Genomic DNA, 23,173 nt, shown 5'->3' on the forward strand with positions numbered 1-23,173 from the left:
ACTATTTAAAAATCTTGTTTTAACCCCACAACAAAGGTCATAAAGGAATCTTCGGGACGATTAGTCCCCAGTCTTGGAATTATTAATGTCCTACCTCTTACGGTAGAAGGCTCCATGGTTCATTTGAACTTCTATATCTTTGATACATGGGACTTCGACCTGTTGATAGGACAACCTTTTAGAGGACTCCTTTATGAAGGTCATACTGGAAAGCTACACATTTCTTTTGGAAAAACCTTTAAATTCCCAATAACAATTTCACACTCCTTAAACAATAAGGCCGAATCATATCTTTTGCCTGATCCTATGGAGGAGGTAAAGGCTGCATCTCTAGAGCTTTTAGATGAACCAGACTTAGAAGACGAAACTCCTTTCTTCATAGAAGACGAAGCCGAGCCTTCTGAACCTGAACCCTTAGATGAGTTTGCAGAAGCACCTAGACCCCCCATAGAGCTTAAAATTTTACCACCCGGTCTTACATATGCTTTCCTAAACAATAATCCAGAGTTCCCTGTAATCATTAGCGATAAACTCACTCAGCATCAAACTCTGCGATTAATGACCATTCTTGAGAAACATCACTCAGTGTTCGGCTACTCACTCCAAGATCTTATAGGAATCAGTCCTATGATTTGTACCCATCGTATTCCAACAGATCCTTCTGTTTCACCCTCTCGAGAACCCCAACATAGACTTAATAACACTATGAGAGAGGTAGTTAAAAAGGAAGTTATAAAGTTGCTGCATGCAGGGATTATATATCATATGCCGCACAGTGAGTGGGTAAGCCCAGTGCAAGTTGTGCCTAAAAAGGGAGGCATGACTGTTATTATGAATGAAAAGAACGAGCTAATTCCGCAACGCACCGTCACAGGATGGCGGATGTGCATAGACTATAGAAAACTAAACAAAGCCATGAGAAAGGATCACTTTCCTTTACCTTTCATAGATGAGATGCTAGAGCGGTTAGCAAACCATTCGTTCTTCTGTTTCTTAGATGGATATTCAGGGTATCATCAGATCCCGATCCATCCCGATGATCAAAGCAAAACCACTTTTACATGCCCATATGGAACTTATGCTTACCGTAGAATGTCTTTTGGGTTATGTAATGCACCAGCTTCTTTTCAAAGATGCATGATGTCTATATTTTCTGATATCATTGAAGAGATTATTGAAGTTTTCATGGATGATTTCTCTGTTTATGGAAAAACGTTTGATAGTTGTCTTGAAAACTTAGACAAGGTTTTGCAAAGATGTGAAGAAAAGCACTTAGTCCTTAATTGGGAAAAATGTCATTTTATGTTTAGAGAAGGAATAGTGCTGGGACACCTAGTGTCTGAAAGAGGAATTGAGGTAGACAAAGCTAAAATTGAAGTAATTGAACAACTACCTCCACCTATGAATATAAAAGGAATTCGAAGCTTTCTTGGCCATGCTGGTTTTTATCGTAGATTCATAAAAGATTTTTCATTCATTGCTAGACCACTTACACTTTTGCTAGCCAAGGATGCTCCTTTCGAATTTGATGATGCATGTCTAACATCTTTCAATTTATTAAAGAAAGCACTCATCTCTGCACCAATCATTCAACCCCCTGATTGGTCGTTGCCTTTTGAAATTATGTGTGATGCTAGTGATTATGCTATGGGGGCAGTATTGGGACAAACTAAAAATAAGAAGCATCATGCAATCGCTTATGCCAGTAAAACTTTGACAGGAGCTCAACTTAACTATGCAACCACTGAAAATGAGCTTCTGGCTGTTGTCTTTGCCATTGATAAATTTAGATCTTATTTAGTTGGAGCTAAAATAATTGTTTACACTGATCATGCTGCACTAAAATATTTGCTCACTAAAAAAAGATGCTAAACCGCGCCTGATTAGATGGATCTTATTACTCCAAGAATTTGACTTAGAAATAAAAGATAAAAAGGGAGTAGAAAATTCTGTTGCTGATCACTTGTCTAGAACGAATTTTAAGAGTCCACAGGAAACCCCCATCAATGATTCACTCCGGGACGACATGCTCTACGGGATTAACAGGTCTGACCCCTGGTATGCAGATATTGTTAATTTTATGGTTTCAGGGTATGTACCGCTAGGAGCAAACAAGAAGAAGCTTATTCAAGAAAGTCATTCACATATATGGGATGAGCCATACCTCTTTCGAGCTTAGGAGATGTGTGACCACTGAGGAAGGATGGAAGATCATCGACAGATGTCATTCATCACCATATGGAGGTCACTATAGAGCATTCCGTACACATTCAAAGATCTGGCAGTGTGGATTCTACTGGCCTACAATGTATGAAGACACGAAGCAATATATCAGAAGATGTGGGCCATGTCAAAGACACGGAAACAGAAATAGAAGGGATGCAATGCCACACACCAACAACCTTCAGATTGAGCTCTTTGATGTCTGGGGAATAGACTACATGGGTCCATTTCCTCCATCAAAGAAGTGTGAGTACATCTTGGTGGCAGTTGACTATGTCTCCAAGTGGGTAGAGGCATTACCTTGCAAGCATGCCGACAACGTCAGTTCAAAGAGGATGTTTGAAGAAATTATATTTCCAAGATTTGGAGTCCCCAGAGTAGTGATAAGTGATGGAGGAGCACACTTCATCGACAAAAGCTTCAAGCAATATCTATCAAAACATGGAATCCATCACAACGTCGCTACCCCCTATCATCCTCGGACAAGTGGCCAAGCAGAGACTTCCAACAAACAAATCAAGAATATTCTTCAGAAGACAGTAAATGAAACGGGAACAGCGTGGAAAGACAAGTTACCCGATGCACTCTGGGCATACCGGACAGCATACAAGACCCCAATTGGAATGTCTCCATACCAATTGGTGTACGAGAAGACTTGCCATCTACCTGTTGAACTAGAGTTCAAAGCACACTGGGCCATAAAGAGATGGAATATGGACCTAGATGTTGCTGGAGATTATAGAAGAATGCAACTATCAGAATTGGAAGAATGCCGAGAGAAAGCATATCACAACTCAAAGATCTACAAAGAAAGAGTCAAAAGGTGGCATGACAAGAGAATCAAGAAGGAGTTCACACCTGGAGATAAGGTATTACTTTTTAATTCTAGGGTGAAGCTTTTCGGGCATAGAAAACTCCGGAGCAAATGGGAAGGACCATTCAAGGTAATTAATTCATCATCCCACGGAGCTATCACACTTCAAAGTGACGAAGGTACGTTATTCAAGGTAAATGGTCAATGTCTTAAATTTTTAGAGCCCAATAAAGAATTAGAAGAAATAGACGTAGTCAATTTTTACCTTCCCATGGAGAATTAGAGCCCGACCTTTTTAGTCTGATGTTTTTGGGTCATATATATATTTTTCTAAATAATTTTGCATCTAGAAACGCTCTCGAGAAAGTGGGCCCACAGAGGGGCCAGAGAGAGGGCGGGCGCCCAGATCAGGTGGGCGGGCGCCCAGATCAGGTTCCCCCTCGGTCCCGATTTTCTCTGTTATGGAAAATGCACTTATGGTAATCCGAATAATCCCTCAGATGGAAAGTTTCGCACGCACATCGACGGGAGCAACCCGACAACCCATAGAGGCACTTTTTGACCCCTATATAAACAGACCCCTGACCTCAGTTTTCAAACACCAAGCCACCAAGCCTTCTCACCTTCAATTAGAGCTTGATTAGTTCCTTGCTGCTCCAATAGCCGAGAAGTACCACAATGATTGGGAAGTCGTCCCCTTCAACCTCAACATGGAGCCTGTGGAAGACCCCGATGCACGTGCTCTCGTCCCGGCCAACACAGAGCGACAGCTAGAAGCCATGCCATTACGCCAACGCAGCTGCGCCCAATCCTATCATGCTTAACCAGTTCTTACTGCACCGCCACAACCCCTACTCCTCAAAGGATCATCATCCAAGACGAAGACCACCATCAAGGTGCCAACCGGCACAAGGATCCTTCCACCTAGACCCAATGAGAGGGTCGTTGGAGTCAAGACCAACCAAAGCGGCGAGATCAGCAGTATTCGTTACACTACGGAGGAGGAAAGGCCTTACTTTGAAGGGATTAGAGCAGCCAAAGTCCGTTTCATCCCTCCAAAGGCAGCCCCGAAGTATGCTCTCAATGCTTTTGAGACACCTCCCAAGCGTCCCAAGACTATAATGGATATTGATGAGGACGTTCGCAGACTAGACAGAGTTATCATAGACCTCCAGTCCTCGATTAATTCCCTCACTAGGCAGCTCTCTAACCACAATACCATTATACTAGGCCTTAGGCAGGATCTTGCCAGTGCCAACAAGAAGATCAAGGAATTAGAGCACCGCTAAGTTATCTAGATTAGACCTTTAGTCATCTATCTCTAAATTCGGTTTAGGTTTATTATTATCATCAGTTTGTTACTATTGCTATCAGTTTACTACTAGTCTTTTGTAATAAATGCCTCAAGCTTAATAAAAAGTATTATTATTATTATTATTATGTCTTGTGTGTCTCTACTTTATTTTTGTGCAAGAAAGCAGAAAACAAGTATGGGGGAGATCCCTCAACATGCCAAACACACTCCGACTACACCACTCTACGATTCAGGTACACACTCTGCACACTTTACTTTACACATACACATATCTTGGATTATGCAGAATATTGTTTCCGACGTGATAAATTAAAAAGATTAAAATATTTCTAATCATGATTAATCTCACTCTGTGATATTTTCTAAAACTTATAACTATTATAAAATCATTTTAAAACCCTATGTTACTTAAGTCATTATGGAATGTGAGATGGTAGAGTATGAGTTTCTTATTCTTATCATTGTTGCTTGGAGAATTTGTTTCAAAATTCTAGCTACCATCCTCAGTGTTTTATATGCCTGATAAAACTGAAAATATTAATTATGATTATAAAAGCTATCTACTCTGTATTGAGTTTGTTCAAAATGAGTTAGACCCTTGTTGAGAGATTTATCATGCTCCTAAGATCAAGACATTTATTCAGAAAGATTCACTCTTCCGAAGTATTATTGCATTAGAGGCATGGGCTATGCAAAAATAGAGATATTTCGAGGAAATAAAAAGGAGCAAGTGCTCGACAACCTCGCAGAAAAATGGGCAAGTGTCCGGCAGTAGAATTATGGATACCTCGGTATCCACTTAAAAAAAAGAAGAGAAAGAGAGAAAAGAAGAAAATGATAGCCCATGGTCCCTCTAATAAGCAATATGCCAGCAAGAGTTGACAAAGGTTTTAATTTCCAATGTCTTTGATCTAAGAGTATGACATTCCCCTCCTCGGATCCTGTTTTGATCAGGAAATAAATACAAAGTAAGTATGCTTAAGAATTTTTGCAAATTAAAACAGCCTTAGTGAGATATATAAAAGATAATGAGTGATCTGAGAGAACCTATGAGGATAAAAAGGTATGCTAACTTTTCTTTCAAAAATATACAAAAACTCCAAGTGACAAGATTCAAAAGAAAGGATCTTTACTCTTAACCATATACTTCCCTTACTATAGTACACAGTGGAAATTTAACACCCTGCAGTTATAAAAAGAATGTTTTAAAATGTTTTACCCCAAATATTGTTCTTAACCATCCTTTTCTCGAGGACGAGTAAAAGCCTAAGTATGGGGGTATTTGTTGACAGTTCTTAAGTATTAATTTTAATTATCAAATAAACAAGAGAAAGGACCAATATGCAAACAACACCTAGAATTAGGGTTTGATCTGACAGAATTCCACGAGTTATGTTGTTTATGTGTTTCTGTAGGCGGTTATCAGGAAATAAGGAAGAAAGGCCCACATGTCGGGATTACATAGAGATATCAACGCACCGCGCGATTTTCTACCATCTAGAAGACTCCAGAAGCCACGGGAAGAAGGCAGAGGCCGAAAGGGGTCAGGCCCAGGGCACCCGCCCTGGTGACCTGGGCGCCCGCCCCCTGCTGGACTCCATTCAGGACTCTCTTCGCACACGATATTCCACCGACCTAATGGATCAAAGATAATGTAGTACCACCTCGCCTACCGACCCAAAAACGCATAGAGGAGGAGGACTATATAAGGAGACCCTCCTGGCCCCTGGAGAAGACAAGAAATTATCATAGAGATTGAGGGGTGCCCTCGAAGGAAAACCTCTTCTCTAAATAATATTTCTTTTTAGGCTTAGCAACCAATGTAAAGTAGAAATAGATCTTCTAGTTTCTACTAGATTGAGAGAGATAGAGTGGAGGTGTAGATTGGAGGAAGCCCGACCTGTCGGTGTCTACTCTAAGCTTGTACCTGCGGGATCAAGTTCTCCTAACCCGAAGCTTGCTCCTAGGATTCTTCAGTATTTCGACTTCTAAATTCTAGTAAGTTCTTGTTTTATTGTTCTTATGGTTTATGAGTTTACTTTAATCTCTTCGCATAGAGTTTAGAGTAATCATTGCTGGCGTAAACGTGGTGTTTAGGCTGGGGTACTCATAGATATTCCCTGACTAGCTAGACCGTGGTAGTAGTGAGGAACGTGACAATTCCGAGTTACCTTTGCAGACCATATCTCGTTAGCAGGAAGGATAGGGTTTATAGGTGCGGGTTGAACATCCTTTGTGGTGTCTAGATTCCGTTAGCCTCCCCAATAGAATAGTAGATCATCCTTACCAAGGTTAGAAGGAGACTACGGTTGCAGTCTTCTCTATTTATCACTCACATCGAGAGACATTCTTTGTTGCCTAAAGGGTTAGCAGTAATAGACCGGTTAGTCAGATGCACTCTTTCTCCTAGTGGTAAAAAAAATAAATACAATACTCTAGATAACTTCCCGGGTGAAGTGCTCACCGATATCCGTGCGCTTGCGGATCAATTTCTTATTGCGTTCCCAAAAACAGCCACCAAGGTTGCGCCTGTTGGGTATTCTTAACATCATTACCAAAAGTAGACTAAGTTCTCTAAATCTAGTAACGGTGCCAAAAATGCCAAACATATCTCTCACACCACTTAAGCCAAGTTGTCATCCCCAGCATGATATAAGAGACGCGGTATTGAAATATGCAATTGCTCTTCTAAATAAATAATAAATGATATCTGCAAGCGCACAGATTAATACCGATGTATCATTTTAACCGGGAAGTATTCCAGGTATCGTTATTTATATTTTTACCACTGGGAAGGGATTAACGATCATCACTATTGATTACAGAATAGAATATGAGATTGAGCATCTATCATTGCATGTATAATTGAGAACATTATATCTAACTCTTCATACAGGGATAAGTGTCACATAAAAGTTATATGAAATAATAATAGTGACAAGGATAACTAATCTGATCTAGCCACATAATAAATATGATAAGCACCTCAATTAGATACTCTAGAAAGTCATTAGCATGGTATTAGAACGAACTACAAGAATATTCCCTAAGTTATTCTCAACTATATAGTCTAGCATTATCATAGTTAGTGCAAGCATACTTAGCAATCATTGCGAGACAAGACTACGCCCATGCATAGTGATATTAGCAAGGAATATGAGAAACATAGCAATCACTCCCCTGTAATAATGTTGCTCTGCCAGCCCAATACACGAGAGGGGGACTATATAAGAATCAATGAAGCTGTCACTATCACGAACCACCCCACGATCTGGCATATTGGGTACAATCGCAGATAAATACGGTATAAGCACCACGCCTACACAATATCTATCATTTACCCATGGATCCGATGGATAAACGCTATACGATCCTAAGCATGTATATAGATCCAATCTAACTAAGCCAAGTACATAACTATGATAAACTAAGAACAATATAATCTTGAATATAAGCAAGTAGAGCAAAGTCATAAGCAATATATTGAAGTAGAACAAAGTCATATTCATAATATTGAAGAACAAAGATAATTAGAAAGCAATTAGAAGCACAATTAGAGAATTACCAAGAATCCTCTTGACAGATCCGGAAACCAATCGAAGATTGACTCCTTCTAGTTCTAATCCTATGTAGCTATGCTAATCTAGATATCTAATTGATGTGGTGGCTCTAATCTTGATCAGAGGCTTCTTCTCCCTTGATGGAACAATGAATTAGGGTTGAGAGGCTCTCTCCTCCAGGGGCCAGGGGGTCTGGTTTTATAGTCCCTTCAAGTGAATATGGGCCCTTGGATCAAATCGACATAGATTGTATGGTTTAGATTCATCCTTTAGGTCGGTGGAGATCTCCCGCAAAGCAGAGTCCTGATTGGACTCAGAGGCAGGGCGGGCGCCCTGACCAACTGGGCGGGCGCCCAGGGTCTGGCCCCGTTTCGCCTCCGCTTCGGTCTCGTGGCTTCTGGAGTCTTCTAGATGTAAGATAATTGCGCAGCACGTTAATATCTTTACGTAATCCCGACATGTGGGCCTTTCTTCCATATTTCCTGATAACCCCCTGCAGAAATAGACAAACACCAAAACTCGTGGAATTCTATCAGATAAAACCCTAAGTCTAGATGTTGATTTCATTTGGATCCTTTTCTTTATTTATTTGATAATTAAATTTGATACTTAAGGACCGTCAACAAACTCCCCCAAGCTTACCTCTTGCTCGTCCCTGAGCAAGGATAGACTCAGTTATGGATCATAAGTTGTTGCAATATCTTTAAAAATTTGACGGTACACATGCTTTTAAATAAGATCTCATCTCGGAGTTAGAGTAAACTGTCAAGACTGAAAACTTACTTACTTTACCTTCACCATGGGACTTGTAACCGTCACTTCTGTCTTGAGTGGTTAAAAGATAGAACAGTCTAGTCAAGTGCCTTGTCTCTTATTCTTGATCAGCTATAGCTCTGGGGTTTTTGCAGATTTTCAAATAAAACTCAGAGATTCCTTGTATGATTCTCTCAGATCTCTCTTTTGTGGTATTTCTGGATCCTTACCAAGGCAGTGATGGTATATGCCTTCTCTCAAGATATGTAGTATTTGTGGCATAAAGCTTAGTGACATTGCCTTCTCTCTCACTCTACTCTAATAAGGCTTTAATATCTGGAGCTCATAGGTGAGAGATAAAGTATACATACTTACAAGACATGTATTGCATAGTCAAACCATGGATCCAAAGAAACAAGCCAATGAGTTTAATCAAGATGTGCATGTGTGGCGAATGAATGATGTATGGTGATGATGGTGATAACAATGGTGGTGGAAGTCTAATTCTACTTTGCTCTTTGAGGGGATACATACCTTCCTTGCTTTTTGAATAGTGAGGAGAATGAGATGCTCTATAGTTTTCTTTTCTCTCAGTTGGGTATCTTGTACCCCTAATTCTACTGTCGGACACTTGTCCATTTTTACCTCTCGTCTCACTTTTTTCTTTTCTTTCAAGGTTCCGAGCACTTGCTCCTTTTTATTTCCTCGTTTTTTTTTCAATCATTCATATCTTGAGATAATATAGCAAGTGGTAGTAACAAGATAACTTGAGCATTTATTTCACAAGGGAAAACAGAAATATTTTTGGCTATTCTCTCCCGGATTAGGAGTAGAATATTTTTGGGTAATTCTGGCGATGGAAATGAATGGATATATGTGGATGGTACTTCCGGAGTAGAAGTAGCATATACGAGTGAACGTGCAAGTGAAATCTTGATTTAACCACATGACAAGCTCCTAAGGGTCTACACAGCTTGACCACACTCAATGCTCATAAGCAGTAAATAATAAATGTGTGGCTCAAAGTCTAGCAAGCATGTATATATGGCTGTGGTAGGAATTTAAACTCTCATCATATAGGAACTCATCATGCAACATTTTAAAGATTTTCAAAGATAAAATTCTCCAGAATTCTAGCATCTCTAGGAACAGATAAACAGCAGCTCAACCTTCCCATATTGTATCCGTTAACAACTTAGACTTCAGATCAAATTTTTATCCCACAAGTTTATGTCTAGAGCAAGCTTTAAATTATAACTGTTATATCTAAACTTGAGAGAGAAATTAAAATTAAGCAGAGCAACTATTCATCATATCCATGCTTAAGTTTTATTTAGATACAGATTAGCATAGCCACTTTATTTATTTATTAAACACACTAAGCAAAAGATATATATATATATATATATATATATATATATATATATAAGCACAAAATCTTTATTTGGTTTTTCATAGTTATGTGTATTTATATTCTAAAATAATATAAGTATAAAGATAGATAGATAGAAATACTTATCGAGATAAATGGGGGTGCTCTCCCCCAAGCTGAATTTTGACGTAATTTCTCTTGATGTAGCTAGCAGGTGGCAGAGGTGTATTTGAAAGTCAGCAGCATTCTGACAGCGATTAGAGTGTCCTCCGTCTGCCAGTCTTCTTGATTCTTAAATTCTGTGGAGCTCAAATAGACAACAAAGCTTGTTGAACTTGATTAAGTGTTAGCATAAATATCTAGCCTTTATCATGTTGAGACTCCTTAATAAATATTACTCCCTATTTTTATATTTTTGTTTTTATAAAGCAGAAAAATATTTATTTTATTTTTATGCCACCACAGTGAATGTACTTATTGGTTTTATGCCACTCGTCTACTCACATGGGGCTTACTGTTTTTCACATTTTTTTATTTTCTTTTATTTTTAAGATAGTATGAATATGATTAACTAAGTAAACTAATTGAAATAATTGAAAGGAAAAGGATAACTACCAAGTTACCTCTTGGCAAGGCGTTCGGTGTTTTTAAGTCCTCCGAACGGGACTCTCCATTTTCTTAATCGTCCTGAGGTTCGCTGGGTGGCGTAGTCGGTACTTCCGGCAGCGCCTCCTCTTCATGTATAGTTATCTTCATTTTCCATACCTGACTCGGTGCTTCAATCTCCTCTGGATAATTCTGTTTAAACTCTACGTCTTCTGACCTTATAACTTCTCCTTCGTAGTCTGCCCATCCGTCCTTGATGATCTGCCTCCTCTCGTTGCAGTTACGTCTTTTCCTTACCTGCTTAGATTCTTCAATGATATAGTTAGGGTCAGTAAAATAACGGCGTACCTTCTCTGGGGGGAAGTGCATATGGACTTCTCCAGTTCCAATGTAGATAATTGCTTTAACGGTACTGAGGAACGGTCTTCCAAGGATGATGGGTGGATCATACTCATCTTCTCCCATGTCAATAACTTGAAAGTCTGTGTAGACAAAGTGATCGTCTATTTTGACTGGGACATCAGTTACTATTCCCTTGACTTCTCGAAATGTTTGATCTGCCATCTGGAGCTGAATGTATGTTGGTCTTAGTGGCATGGTTCCGAATAAGAGCCGATAGGTGACTGCGGCCATTATGTTGACGCCCGATCCGGTGTCGCAAATCGTCTTGTAGAAGTTGTATCCATTTATTGAGCAGTAGATGCTTGGCATTCCTGGGTCATCCTTCTTGGTCAAAAGCGGTGACTTAAGTTGGTGATCTTGGCCTCCATGAACTACAGTGACCATCTTAGCTGACTCGGTCCACACTTGCTTGTTCCTGTTTCTCCTGTTGGTCCTCTTCCTTGACTCACGTCTGGATTGATTTGGAATTTGTGTAGTCTTGTTCTTGAAGAAAAATGTCTCCTTCTTCCCTTTGACGTAGAAACTGATCTTAGCAGCACTGGCGTAGATGATAGCTCCCGTGGTGTTCAAGAATGGCCTCCCTAAGATAATAGGTGCTCTCTCATCATTTCCGGTCTCTACCACTACAAAGTCTGCTGGGGCATATAAGGTACCAACTCGGACACAAAGGTTCTTCACTATTCCTTTTGGAAAAGTTATCGTCTGATCTGCAAACTGCAAACACATGGTTGTCTCTAATAAAGGATATGTAAAGAATTTTTCATAGAGTACCCTGGGTATAATGTTGACACTGGAGCCAAAGTCACAGAGTGCTTCTGGAACGTCCACCAAGCCGATGGAGATCGGGATGACGGGGCATCCTGGATCGCCTCTCTTGACCGGTAGAAGGTCAGTAGAGAATTCAGTGACGGGGTTACTCCAATTATTACCTGCATCAAACATGTCTACAAGATTTGCAGATTCTAATCCTTCCGGTTGTGATGGTATACCGGGGTTAGTAGTAGGAACAGCAGCAGCTATTTGATTTAACTGAGATTCAATCATTTTATTAAAGCTAATTTGATTCTTGATGGCAGTAGAAAAATTATCGATTCTATTATTTATATTTTCTAGCATTTTATCATTAGATGCCAATTTCTTAGATAGATTATCCATTAGCTTGCCTTGATTAGACACTAACTCTCTTAAAGGTGGAAAATTATTATTATTGTTATAAGAAGTGTTACCTTGATAATTACCTGAGTAGTTAGGCCTCTGTTGATTCCAACCTTGATTTTGTTGAGGACGGTTGTAGTAGTTGTTGTTGTTGTTGTTGATGTAGTTCACATCCTCAAGCATCTCAAGGCAGTGGTTGCCTGAGTGTCCAGTGTCTCCACACTCCTCACAAGTCATGTGAGAGTCGTAGATGTGCATAACTTCTTTCTTGTCTCCAGCTCTATCGTCGAGCTTCTTCATGAGCAGGTCTAGCTTTGTAGACAGCATGTCTACCTCCTTCAGCTGATGTATACCTCCACCTCTCTTGCGTGTCTGGGTCCTCTCTTCATTCCAGCTTTGGTTGGACGCCATCTTCTCCACAAGAGCTGTGGCTTGTGGTATAGTAAGTGATAAGAATGCTCCTCCAGCTGCAGCATCCATGGTTTCTCGGGCACTGTTGCTGAGCCCATGATAGAATGTCTGCATCAATAGCCAACTCTCCATTACATGATGGGGACATTCTAGGATGTAGTCTTGAAAGCGCTCCCATGCTTCTGGAACAGATTCATCATTTTGTTGCTGAAAACTTGTAATCTTCCCACGGAGAGCATTGGTCTTGCCCATGGGAAAGAACTTAGCCAGGAAGTTTGTTGAGCAGAGTGCCCACGTAGTATTCTTCTCCTTTGTAGCGTAGAACCACTGCTTCGCTCTCCCTAACAGTGAGAATGGGAAGAGGCGAAGTAGTATAGCATCTTTGGAAACTCCTGCTATGGTGAATGTGTTGCAAATCTCTAGGAAGTGTTGTAAATGAGCACTAGCATCTTCATGTGCCTTCCCACAGAACTGGTTGGATTGCACCATGTTGATAAGTCCAGGCTTGAGCTCAAAGTTGCCATCGATCTCTGCAGCAGGTCCAGTGCGGATGTTGTCCGTAGTGGGAGCTGAGAACTCGCGGATCGATTTATTCGCCATGGCTTCGAACTCTGAAGACAAGTTCCGGTGATCTTCTTGATTGGATGAAGCTTCTTCGTGAAGTGTTGATGATCTCTTCTTGAGCTTGGCCCTCGTCTTCTTGAATAACGCTTCGGGATTGTCATCAAAATTTCCTGGAAGATGTCTTCTATTCATACATTCCCCTGCATAAGATAAAATAGAAAAATATCAGGGTAAAACAGTATGAGAGAATAGATAAGCTCAATCATATTAGTGATGCGAATGATAACTCAAAATCTTTTATTCTATTCCTGATTGGTAATCAACCTTCCCTGGCAACGGCGCCAAAAATGCTTGTTGGGTATTCTTAACATCATTACCAAAAGTAGACTAAGTTCTCTAAATCTAGTAACGGTGCCAAAAATGCCAAACATATCTCTCACACCACTTAAGCCAAGTTGTCATCCCCAGCATGATATAAGAGACGCGGTATTGAAATATGCAATTGCTCTTCTAAATAAATAATAAATGATATCTGCAAGCGCACAGATTAATACCGATGTAGCATTTTAACCGGGAAGTATTCCAGGTATCGTTATTTATATTTTTACCACTGGGAAGGGATTAACAATCATCACTATTGATTACAGAATAGAATATGAGATTGAGCATCTATCATTGCATGTATAATTGAGAACATTATATCTAACTCTTCATACAGGGATAAGTGTCACATAAAAGATATATAAAATAATAATAGTGACAAGGATAACTAATCTGATCTAGCCACATAATAAATATGATAAGCACCTCAATTAGATACTCTAGAAAGTCATTAGCATGGTATTAGAACGAACTACAAGAATATTTCCTAAGTTATTCTCAACTATATAGTCTAGCATTATCATAGTTAGTGCAAGCAATCTTAGCAATCATTGCGAGACAAGACTACGCCCATGCATTGTGATATTAGCAAGGAATATGAGAAACATAGCAATCACTCCCCTGTAATAATGTTGCTCTGCCAGCCCAATACACGAGAGGGGGACTATATAAGAATCAATGAAGCTGTCACTATCACGAACCACCCCACGATCTGGCATATTGGGTACAATCGCAGATAAATACGGTATAAGCACCATGCCTACACAATATCTATCATTTACCCATGGATCCGATGGATAAACGCTATACGATCCTAAGCATGTATATAGATCCAATCTAACTAAGCCAAGTACATAACTATGATAAACTAAGAACAATATAATCTTGAGTATAAGCAAGTAGAGCAAAGTCATAAGCAATATATTGAAGTAGAACAAAGTCATATTCATAATATTGAAGAACAAAGATAATTAGAAAGCAATTAGAAGCACAATTAGAGAATTACCAAGAATCCTCTTGACAGATCCGGAAACCAATCGAAGATTGACTCCTTCTAGTTCAAATCCTATGTAGCTATGCTAATCTAGATATCTATTTGATGTGGTGGCTCTAATCTTGATTAGAGGCTTCTTCTCCCTTGATGGAACAATGAATTAGGGTTGAGAGGCTCTCTCCTCCAGGGGCCAGGGGGTCTGGTTTTATAGTCCCTTCAAGTGAATATGGGCCCTTGGATCAAATCGACATAGATTGTATGGTTTAGATTCATCCTTTAGGTCGGTGGAGATCTCCCGCAAAGCAGAGTCCTGATTGGACTCAGAGGCAGGGCGGGCGCCCTGACCAACTGGGCGGGCGCCCAGGGTCTGGCTCCGTTTCGCCTCCGCTTCGGTCTCGTGGCTTCTGGAGTCTTCTAGATGTAAGATAATTGCGCAGCACGTTAATATCTTTACGTAATCCCGACATGTGGGTCTTTCTTCCATATTTCCTGATAACCCCCTGCAGAAATAGACAAACACCAAAACTCGTGGAATTCTATCAGATAAACCCTAAGTCTAGATGTTGATTTCATTTGGATCCTTTTCTTTATTTATTTGATAATTAAATTTGATACTTAAGGACCGTCAATAGCGCCCGCAACCAGGTGCGCCCGCAACCTGGTGGGCCCCACCTAGCCACCGCCTTCGCGTGGCTTGCTCCCTGCTGGACCTCCTTTGCTGCTTCGGTTACGATTGGGTCCAGTTCGATTTTGAAGGTGGGCTTCTTATTTATTTTTTATTGCGCACTTGTGAATTCGTCTTTTGTGCTTTCTTTATTTTATTGTTTTCTTCCACTTGCCACATTATAAATCCTGCAAAACAAAATACCATGGTACAAGTGGAACTATGTCAATAGCAAAAGCATATGTGATTTAAATATGTTTATTCCTCTTCTTTTTAGTCTAAGTTGGCAGTATAAAATCCTCCATAGTGACTGCCAACAGGGAGCCTATTCGGAGTCTAGGTTGCAAACCCCACAATTTAGGAAGAGCTAGATCCGACTTTTGAACCAAATCTTGAGGTAGGGCTAAAACCTAATTAATGTCGATATGCAAAAGCTTGTTTTTATGTACGGTAATGATAACACGTTTGGATGGACGGACGTTGTTCTCCGCTCACTTCCCGTATCCGCTCACTCCTCGCTCACTTTCCCCCACCATAGCATCTTCGCACCATATCGCGATGCTCCTTTGCCAAGCCAAGTCCCTCGTGCCCCACCCTAATGCGCGTCGCACGAGCATGTGCACCCCACTGCTTCCTTCTATCTCCTCTTGCTCCGGTGCAGCGACGTCCGTGGCATGAGTCCTCGGTGACCTTCCCCGTGGCCACCTCCGACGACCCTTCCTCTTCTCCATCCAACCACCCCCGGCCTCAACTCCAGTGTGGGGACGGGCGTGGCTCCGGCGCGAGCATGCAACCCTGCTCCAGCTTAGGACACATAGCTCCAGCATGGGTGACCAGCGCAGCCTCCTCCCCCTATGTTCCTCGACCCTGGTGGATCCTTCCCCCACCCTGATGTCCTTCTTCCCCCACCTCGGTGGCACCCCTCCACCCCACCAGCGTCCTCCCCCCACCAGGATCTACCAATGCTCGCAGATCCGACGTTGTACATGTTACATATGATTCAATTGTTTTAAAGGCATGTTGCAATAACATGTTTTTGAGTGTTTTAGATGTTTCAATGGTATGTTTCGTCTATGTTTTCCAAACGCATGTTTCAACTATGTTTATTTGGATGTTGTATATGTTCTACACATATGTTGCATGTGTTTTATTTTGATGTTTGTGTATAGTTGTAATGGTTTTCAAGTGTGTTTTCTCAAGTGTTTCATAAGTATGTTTCAAGTGTTTCAATTGCCTTTAGACTTATGTTGCAACTGTTGTTTCTGGATGTTTCAATAGTAGATCGGTGTTGTATCATTTCTCGTGTTTTCTACTGGCTCACCTTAGTGCCTCCTCCTGTCCGGTGTTGGCGGGGCACCTGTCGCCCCACCCTCTTTTCTCTCGATGCCGACGTCGGTGATGTTTGTGGGTGGTGCGGGGTCCTGTGTGGGTGTGCATACACAGGCGGAGCTGGTGACTGGGATCGATCCCCCATGTGCATGTAGGCGCGTGAAAGGGAGCATGCTTCCTTGGGTGCACGGTGGGAGTAGATGCAGGTGCTGCGTCCAGATAGAGTAGGTTTATGTGGCCCCTACATGGGCAGCATATGCCTAAGCTGGGCAAGCGAACTGCGCAGATGTACGAAGGTAGCATGGGAGCAGCATCTGGACGCGATGTCTGTCCGAACGGCTGGGCGCTAGGATTATCGTTTTATGTATACTAGCTAACATTTCGACACCCAACTAGGTGCCCCAACATGATGAAGGATAAGAGAAAAAAGTGTTGGCCACCGCTGGCTCTGCCTCTACAACCTGACACCACAACCTTGTAGCCAGTAAGACAAACCAAAACTGGGACGTGTGAGTAAGAATAAGTAGCCAGAAGGCATCTGGGCAATAATCGGGCTGTGAAAGTAGGAAAGCCCGTGGAGCCAAAAAAATGTTAGGGCTACATCGTTGTGGCACTAGTAAAGATCAAATGAACCCCACAATCCCTAGTTGGAAACAACTACCAATTGGGATAAAGGCAACCTTATGAGCCAAACTAGCCTCTAGTTTCAGATTCTTTCCGTAGTGAGATAAAGGCAATTATATGATATTTGCTATGCCTAGATTTGTAGGATTTTATACTAGAAACAACTCACTCAATTCTCTCCTCAAAAGTTTACATTTATGAATTTAAAAGTTTTCAAAAAAACACAATGGATCTAAAATCATGCATAAAAATTTCAGCACTCTATGGCAAAAATTGTTTTTCTAGTGAAGAATTATGGTGAAGAAATGAATAGAATTGGATAGAAATATTGAGATCACACACTCAATATTTGTTAGCACATAACTAAACAAAGGGGTTCTGTATTTTGATTATCAAAAGTCTTCCTAATGCTATGGAGCAATAGAGGTATTTATACTAAGAACAACCCTCCTAAATAGGTAGAAACACGAAATAAAAATGAGAAGATAGACTCTGTGAATAGGCTTCCACGAAATAAGCTTCTAAGTAGTTCCCGCGTGGTTGTTGGTCTTCTGCACATTCTTTAGTGTTTTGGTAATAACTCCACCTTGGAAACTTCAAATAATGTGCAGCTGAATGCATTGGAGAGCTTACTTGATAAGCTTTCACACCATTTATACCATGTACATTGAAATGTTGTAGAATGGTACAATTTTACATGAAAACTTGAATATCGTAAAGACTGTTGACCTACAGACTAGTTTTCACTAACATAGTTGAATCTAAACATTGTAAAGTCAAAAATAAGATGAGACCACTTGGGCTTGAAACTAGACTTGACAAGCTTTCCAACAAGTCCTAATGGACCTTCATAGCTTCTGAGAATAAAAAGTTATAACTAATTCTTTATGATGGTTCTGTCATAGTGGACGGGTTCAAGCATAATTAACTCTTCTGTATGGTCAACTATGTGTATTCTTAGAGTCCTTCTTGGTGAACCTGACCAATAACAATATACATAACTTAGGTAATATGTAATTCTCACTAGTGTTATAAAGTATTTCATAAAATAGCAAGTTCACCTTGTTGTAGTTTCTTTTGCTCGATTGTGTGTAATTGGTCCATCAACAACGTGATATGGTGTAGACATAGGTGATGTTTGGGTTGAACTTGGTGCAACTTGAATTGGTGATGACATGGTCATATCAATGTGTAGGGTGGGAGCATCTTTTTTTACCTTGTCATAGGGAGGTTTATTTTCTATACTCGATGATGAAGAAATTTGCGATAGGAGACACCAGTTTGTAAACAGGGTTCAAAATTTCACCAAAATTTCGCGAATTTTGGTAATTTTGGTGGTGGCCGAAAGAAAAATCCGAAATTTCATTATATACGAATACATGTGCTATATAACTTTAGACTCATATTTTCTATTGTTTATATTGCATATTCTTCTATTCAATAGATGTGTAATTATAAATCATACCGATACTTGTTTAGATCTATTTTTTTAAAAAGAAAAACATACATCATGTGCTAGTCTCTAAAAAAGTTTCGGCCGAATTTCGTGAAATTCGGTAACTTCGCTGGTGGCTGAAATTTTTGCGATACCAAAATTAAAATCTTTGTTTGTAAACTTTGGAGGAGCTGATGGCACTATAGGTATATATGCAACGGGTGCTTAGGTACACCGTTACAAAAAGTTCACCAACATCGGGGATATTCTTGTTTTGCAGTAGTGGTTCCACCCAGGCCTTGTTTACTTCACTCCAAAAACTAAAATCTTTTCAAGATTCTCTGTCACATCGAATCTTACACCACATGCATGGAGTATTAAATATAGACGAAAATAAAAACTAATTACACAGTTTATCTGTAAATCACGAGATGAATCTTTTAAGCTTAATTACTTTATGATTGGATAATGTTTGTCAAATAAAAACAAAAGTGCTATAGTTCCGAAAACTTTTTTGTTTTCGGAACTAAACAAGGCCCCAATCATATAGTCACACTGTGAATGGCCACAAGTATAACTTGGCGCATCTAATTGAGTATGTCGGCGCGTGCAAAGGATGAACACTGCTGGAATATGATCCGCATTATAATGTGAGTGCTACGGGGACGTTTAGAGGGTCCACGGTTAGGACTATGTTTATTAGCGGATTTGTTTTCGTATTTGACTATAGTCAGTCCGTCCTATAAATATATCTTGTAAGCCGTCTGGGAAGAGGAGAGAGAGACAACTCATTATTCCTTGCGTTCTGTAAACTCTCATCATACAGTGCTAGTTGACGCCTGTGGTTTTTTCCTGCAAGGGTTTTCCACGTAAAAATCTATGTCTCGTGTTCGATCTATTATTGCATTATCTTTTAACAAGTGGTATCTAGAGTCAAACACGAGATTGAAAAAAAATTAGGATTTTATTCCCTGTTTGTTCGTTCGCTGTCATCCGACGACGTGAGTCTAAGCTGGATTTTGACACCGTAGTATTTTCGTTTTTATTTGACAAATATTATCCAATTATGAAGTAATTAGGTTAAAAGATTCGTCTCACGATTTACAGACAAATCATGTAATTCGTTTTTATTTTTATCTATATTTAATACTTCATGTATGTACCATAAAATTTGATGTGATGGAGAATTTTGAAAAGTTTTTTGGATTTTGAGTGAAAACAACGCCGGACTCAAATCCAGATCCTGTTTGCGGTTGCTGCTGGTATCCTGAACTCATACGGTTTAGGCGGAATTCATACGGTTGTCTGCTGTTGTTGCCTGTGCAAGCGCACGCGGATCAAGAAGTCGCTGAGCGCAGGAAGTCTGCTGCTGCTTCTCCGTGGAAATTTGATTGCACGCGGATCAAGGCCTTGTTTACTTCACTCCGAAATTTAAAAACTTTTCAAGATTTCTCCTTACATCAAATTTTATTGCACATGTATAAAACACTAAATATGGACGAAAACAAAAACTAATTACATAGTTTGTCTGTAATTTACGAGACAAATCTTTGATCCTAGTTAGTTTATAGTTGGACAATAATTGTCAAATACAAATGAAAGTACTACAGTGTTAAAATCCAAAATCTTTTCATGGCCCTGTTTAGATTGGAGATGAAAAAAATTTTTAAGTGTCACATCGAATGTGTCGGAAGGATGTCGGGAAGGGTTTTTAGAAACTAATAAAAAACCTTACATAAGTCGTCTGGAAACTGCAAGACAAATCTATTAAGCATAATTAATCTGTCATTAGCACATATGGGTTACTGTAGCACTTAAGGCTAATCATGGACTAACTAGGTTTAAACGATTTGTCTCGTGATTTTCAACCAAACTGTGTAATTAGTTTATATTTTTATCTACATTTAATGTTCGATGTATGTGTCTAAAGATTCGATTGGATGGATAAAAATTTTTTTAGGTGGAGAACTAAATAAGGCCTAAACAAGGCCCAAGGACTACAGTGCAAGATCTGTTCTTGTGCGTGCGGGATCAGGTCTCAGGTCTTGTTTAGATGCAGCCAAACAACCAAAACTTTTGGAGAAATGAGCACTTTTTAGAAGAATGGATCTAAACAGGGGCTTGTAAAACTTGGCTGTAAAGATATGGAAATTGAGACCTTGGAGCCCAAAACAGTGTAAACTTGCTTAGGGACCCGTGTCTTGTGTGTTGCAGACCAAAAAATTTAGAAAGCATCTAAACACATGTTTGAATTTTTTCAAAAAAACACCTGTTTGAATGTAAAGTTTACAACCAAAAGTTTTGGGATGTAAAGATTTGGGATCTAAATAGGCCCTGAGGTGAAAATCAACTTTGGTGAATTTGCTACGTGCACACAGAATCTTGCACCAGAAGAGTTCTTCAATTCAGTTTATTGCTGATCGTACACAGATCGTGTACCAGGTTGTAGATTTATTTTTTTGCAGATTATTCTTCTTCTGGTTATTTCTATTATCTCTTCACCATGTCTTGGATGAAATAGATATTCCTGAACTAGATCACGATACAAGGTTCGCTCTATGGCAAGTCAAGATGAGGGCTATTCTTACGCAGGCTGAAGTGGATGATGGTCTTGATAAATTCGGTGTCAAGGATTCAAAATCTTGGACCGATGAGGAGAAGAGAAAAGATCATAAGGCCTTGACTCAAATTCAACTTCATCTTCAAATAATATTTTGCAAGATTGTTTGCAGGAGAATACTGCAACTGCTTTATGGCTCAAGTTAGAGTCAATTTGCATGTCTAAGAATTTGACAAGGATGCATTTGAAGATGGAACTATATACGCACAAGTTGCAAGAGGGTGGCCCTGTGCTTAACCATATTTCGGTCTTCAAGGAGATCGTTTTTGATCTAGAGGCTATGGAGATAGATTATGATGATGAGGATTTGGGTCTTATTCTTTTGTGCTCTTTGCCTAATTGTTTTGCAAACTTCAGAGATACATTGTTATATAGTCATGATTCTCTAACGCTTGATGAAGTTTCTGAGGCGTTGCATGCTAAGGGAAAGATGAAACAGATGGTGCCCTCTGAAGGTTCTACTTCTAAAGGAGAAGCGTTGTCTGTTCGTGGGAGGACAAAAAATAAATTTAATGGCAATAGAGGAAAAAGTTCCAATGGTTATAAAGGCCGATCAAAGTCTCGAGGTAGAGATGAGAAATTCTGCAAGTATTGCAAGAAAGATAATTACTTTATCGAGGATTGTTTGAAATTGAAAAATAAAGAGAAAAGAACTAGCACGTATAGAGAGAAAGGTAAATCCAATGATGAAAGTAATGTTTCTGTTATTGCTTCCAAAGTAGATGGTGATTCGCTTGTTGCTTTTGCTGGATGGCTAATAGTGATGATGAATGGATTCTTGATTTCGCTGCTACTTTTCATATATACACTAATAGAGATTGGTTTGTCACCTATGTTTCTCTCCAAGGTGGAGGTTCTGCTAGATTGGGTGATGACAGTCCACTTGATATTGTTGGCATTGGATCTATTCAAATTAAGATGCATGATGGCATTGTCAGAACATTGGTTGATGTAAGGCATATTCCAGACATGAGCAAGAATCTTATTTCTCTCAGTACTCTTGATGCTAAAGGGTACAAGTACTCTGGTGGAGAATGAGTTTTAAAGGTGCCAAAAGGTTATCTTATTGTGATGAAAGGTGAATTGAAATCTCCAAATTTGTGCCTTCTTCGTGGTACTACAATTATAGGTGATGCTACTGTAATTTCTAATTCACCATCTAATTCTGATGCTACTAATCTTTGAAATATACGTCTTGGACATATGAGTGAGCAAGGCTTACATGAATTATGCAAGAGAGGACTTCTTTCTGAACATAGCATCAGTAAGCTGAAGTTTTGTGAGCATTATGTGTTTGGCAAACACAAGAGGGTGTCATTTAATACCTTTACTCATAAAAGTAACGGTATTCTTGATTATGTGCATTCTGATTTATGGGGACCATCTCGCGAGCCTTCTATTGGTGGTTCTCATTATATGTTGACAATCATTGATGATTATTCTCGTAAGGTATGACCTTATTTTTAAAGCATAAATCAGAAGCATTTTCAGTATTTAAAGAGTGGAAGACTATGATTGAAAATCAAACTGAGAAGACGGTTAAAAAACTTCACACTGATAATGGGATGGAATTCTGTCCTAATAATTTTAATACATATTGCAAGTCTCAAGGCATTGTTAGGCACTACACTATTCCTTATACGCCTCAACAGAATGGTGTAGCTGAGCGTATGAATAGAACTATCATCTCTTGGGCTCGTTGCATGTTGTCTAATGCTGGCTTCAATAAGTGTTTTTGGGTTGAAGCTCCTTCCACTTCTTGCTATCTTATTAATTGTTCACCCTTAGTTCCTCTTGATAAGAAAACTCCAATTGAGGTATGTTCTGGATCTCCAGCTGATTATTCACAATTGAGAGTTTTTTGTTGTACTGTTTATGCTCATGTTGATAATGGTAAATTGGATCCTAGAGCTGTTAAATGCATTTTTATTGGTTATCAACATGGCGTTAA

The sequence above is a fragment of the Sorghum bicolor genome, chromosome 1, assembly GCF_000003195.3.
Source record: "Sorghum bicolor cultivar BTx623 chromosome 1, Sorghum_bicolor_NCBIv3, whole genome shotgun sequence".
Taxonomy (NCBI): domain Eukaryota; kingdom Viridiplantae; phylum Streptophyta; class Magnoliopsida; order Poales; family Poaceae; genus Sorghum; species Sorghum bicolor.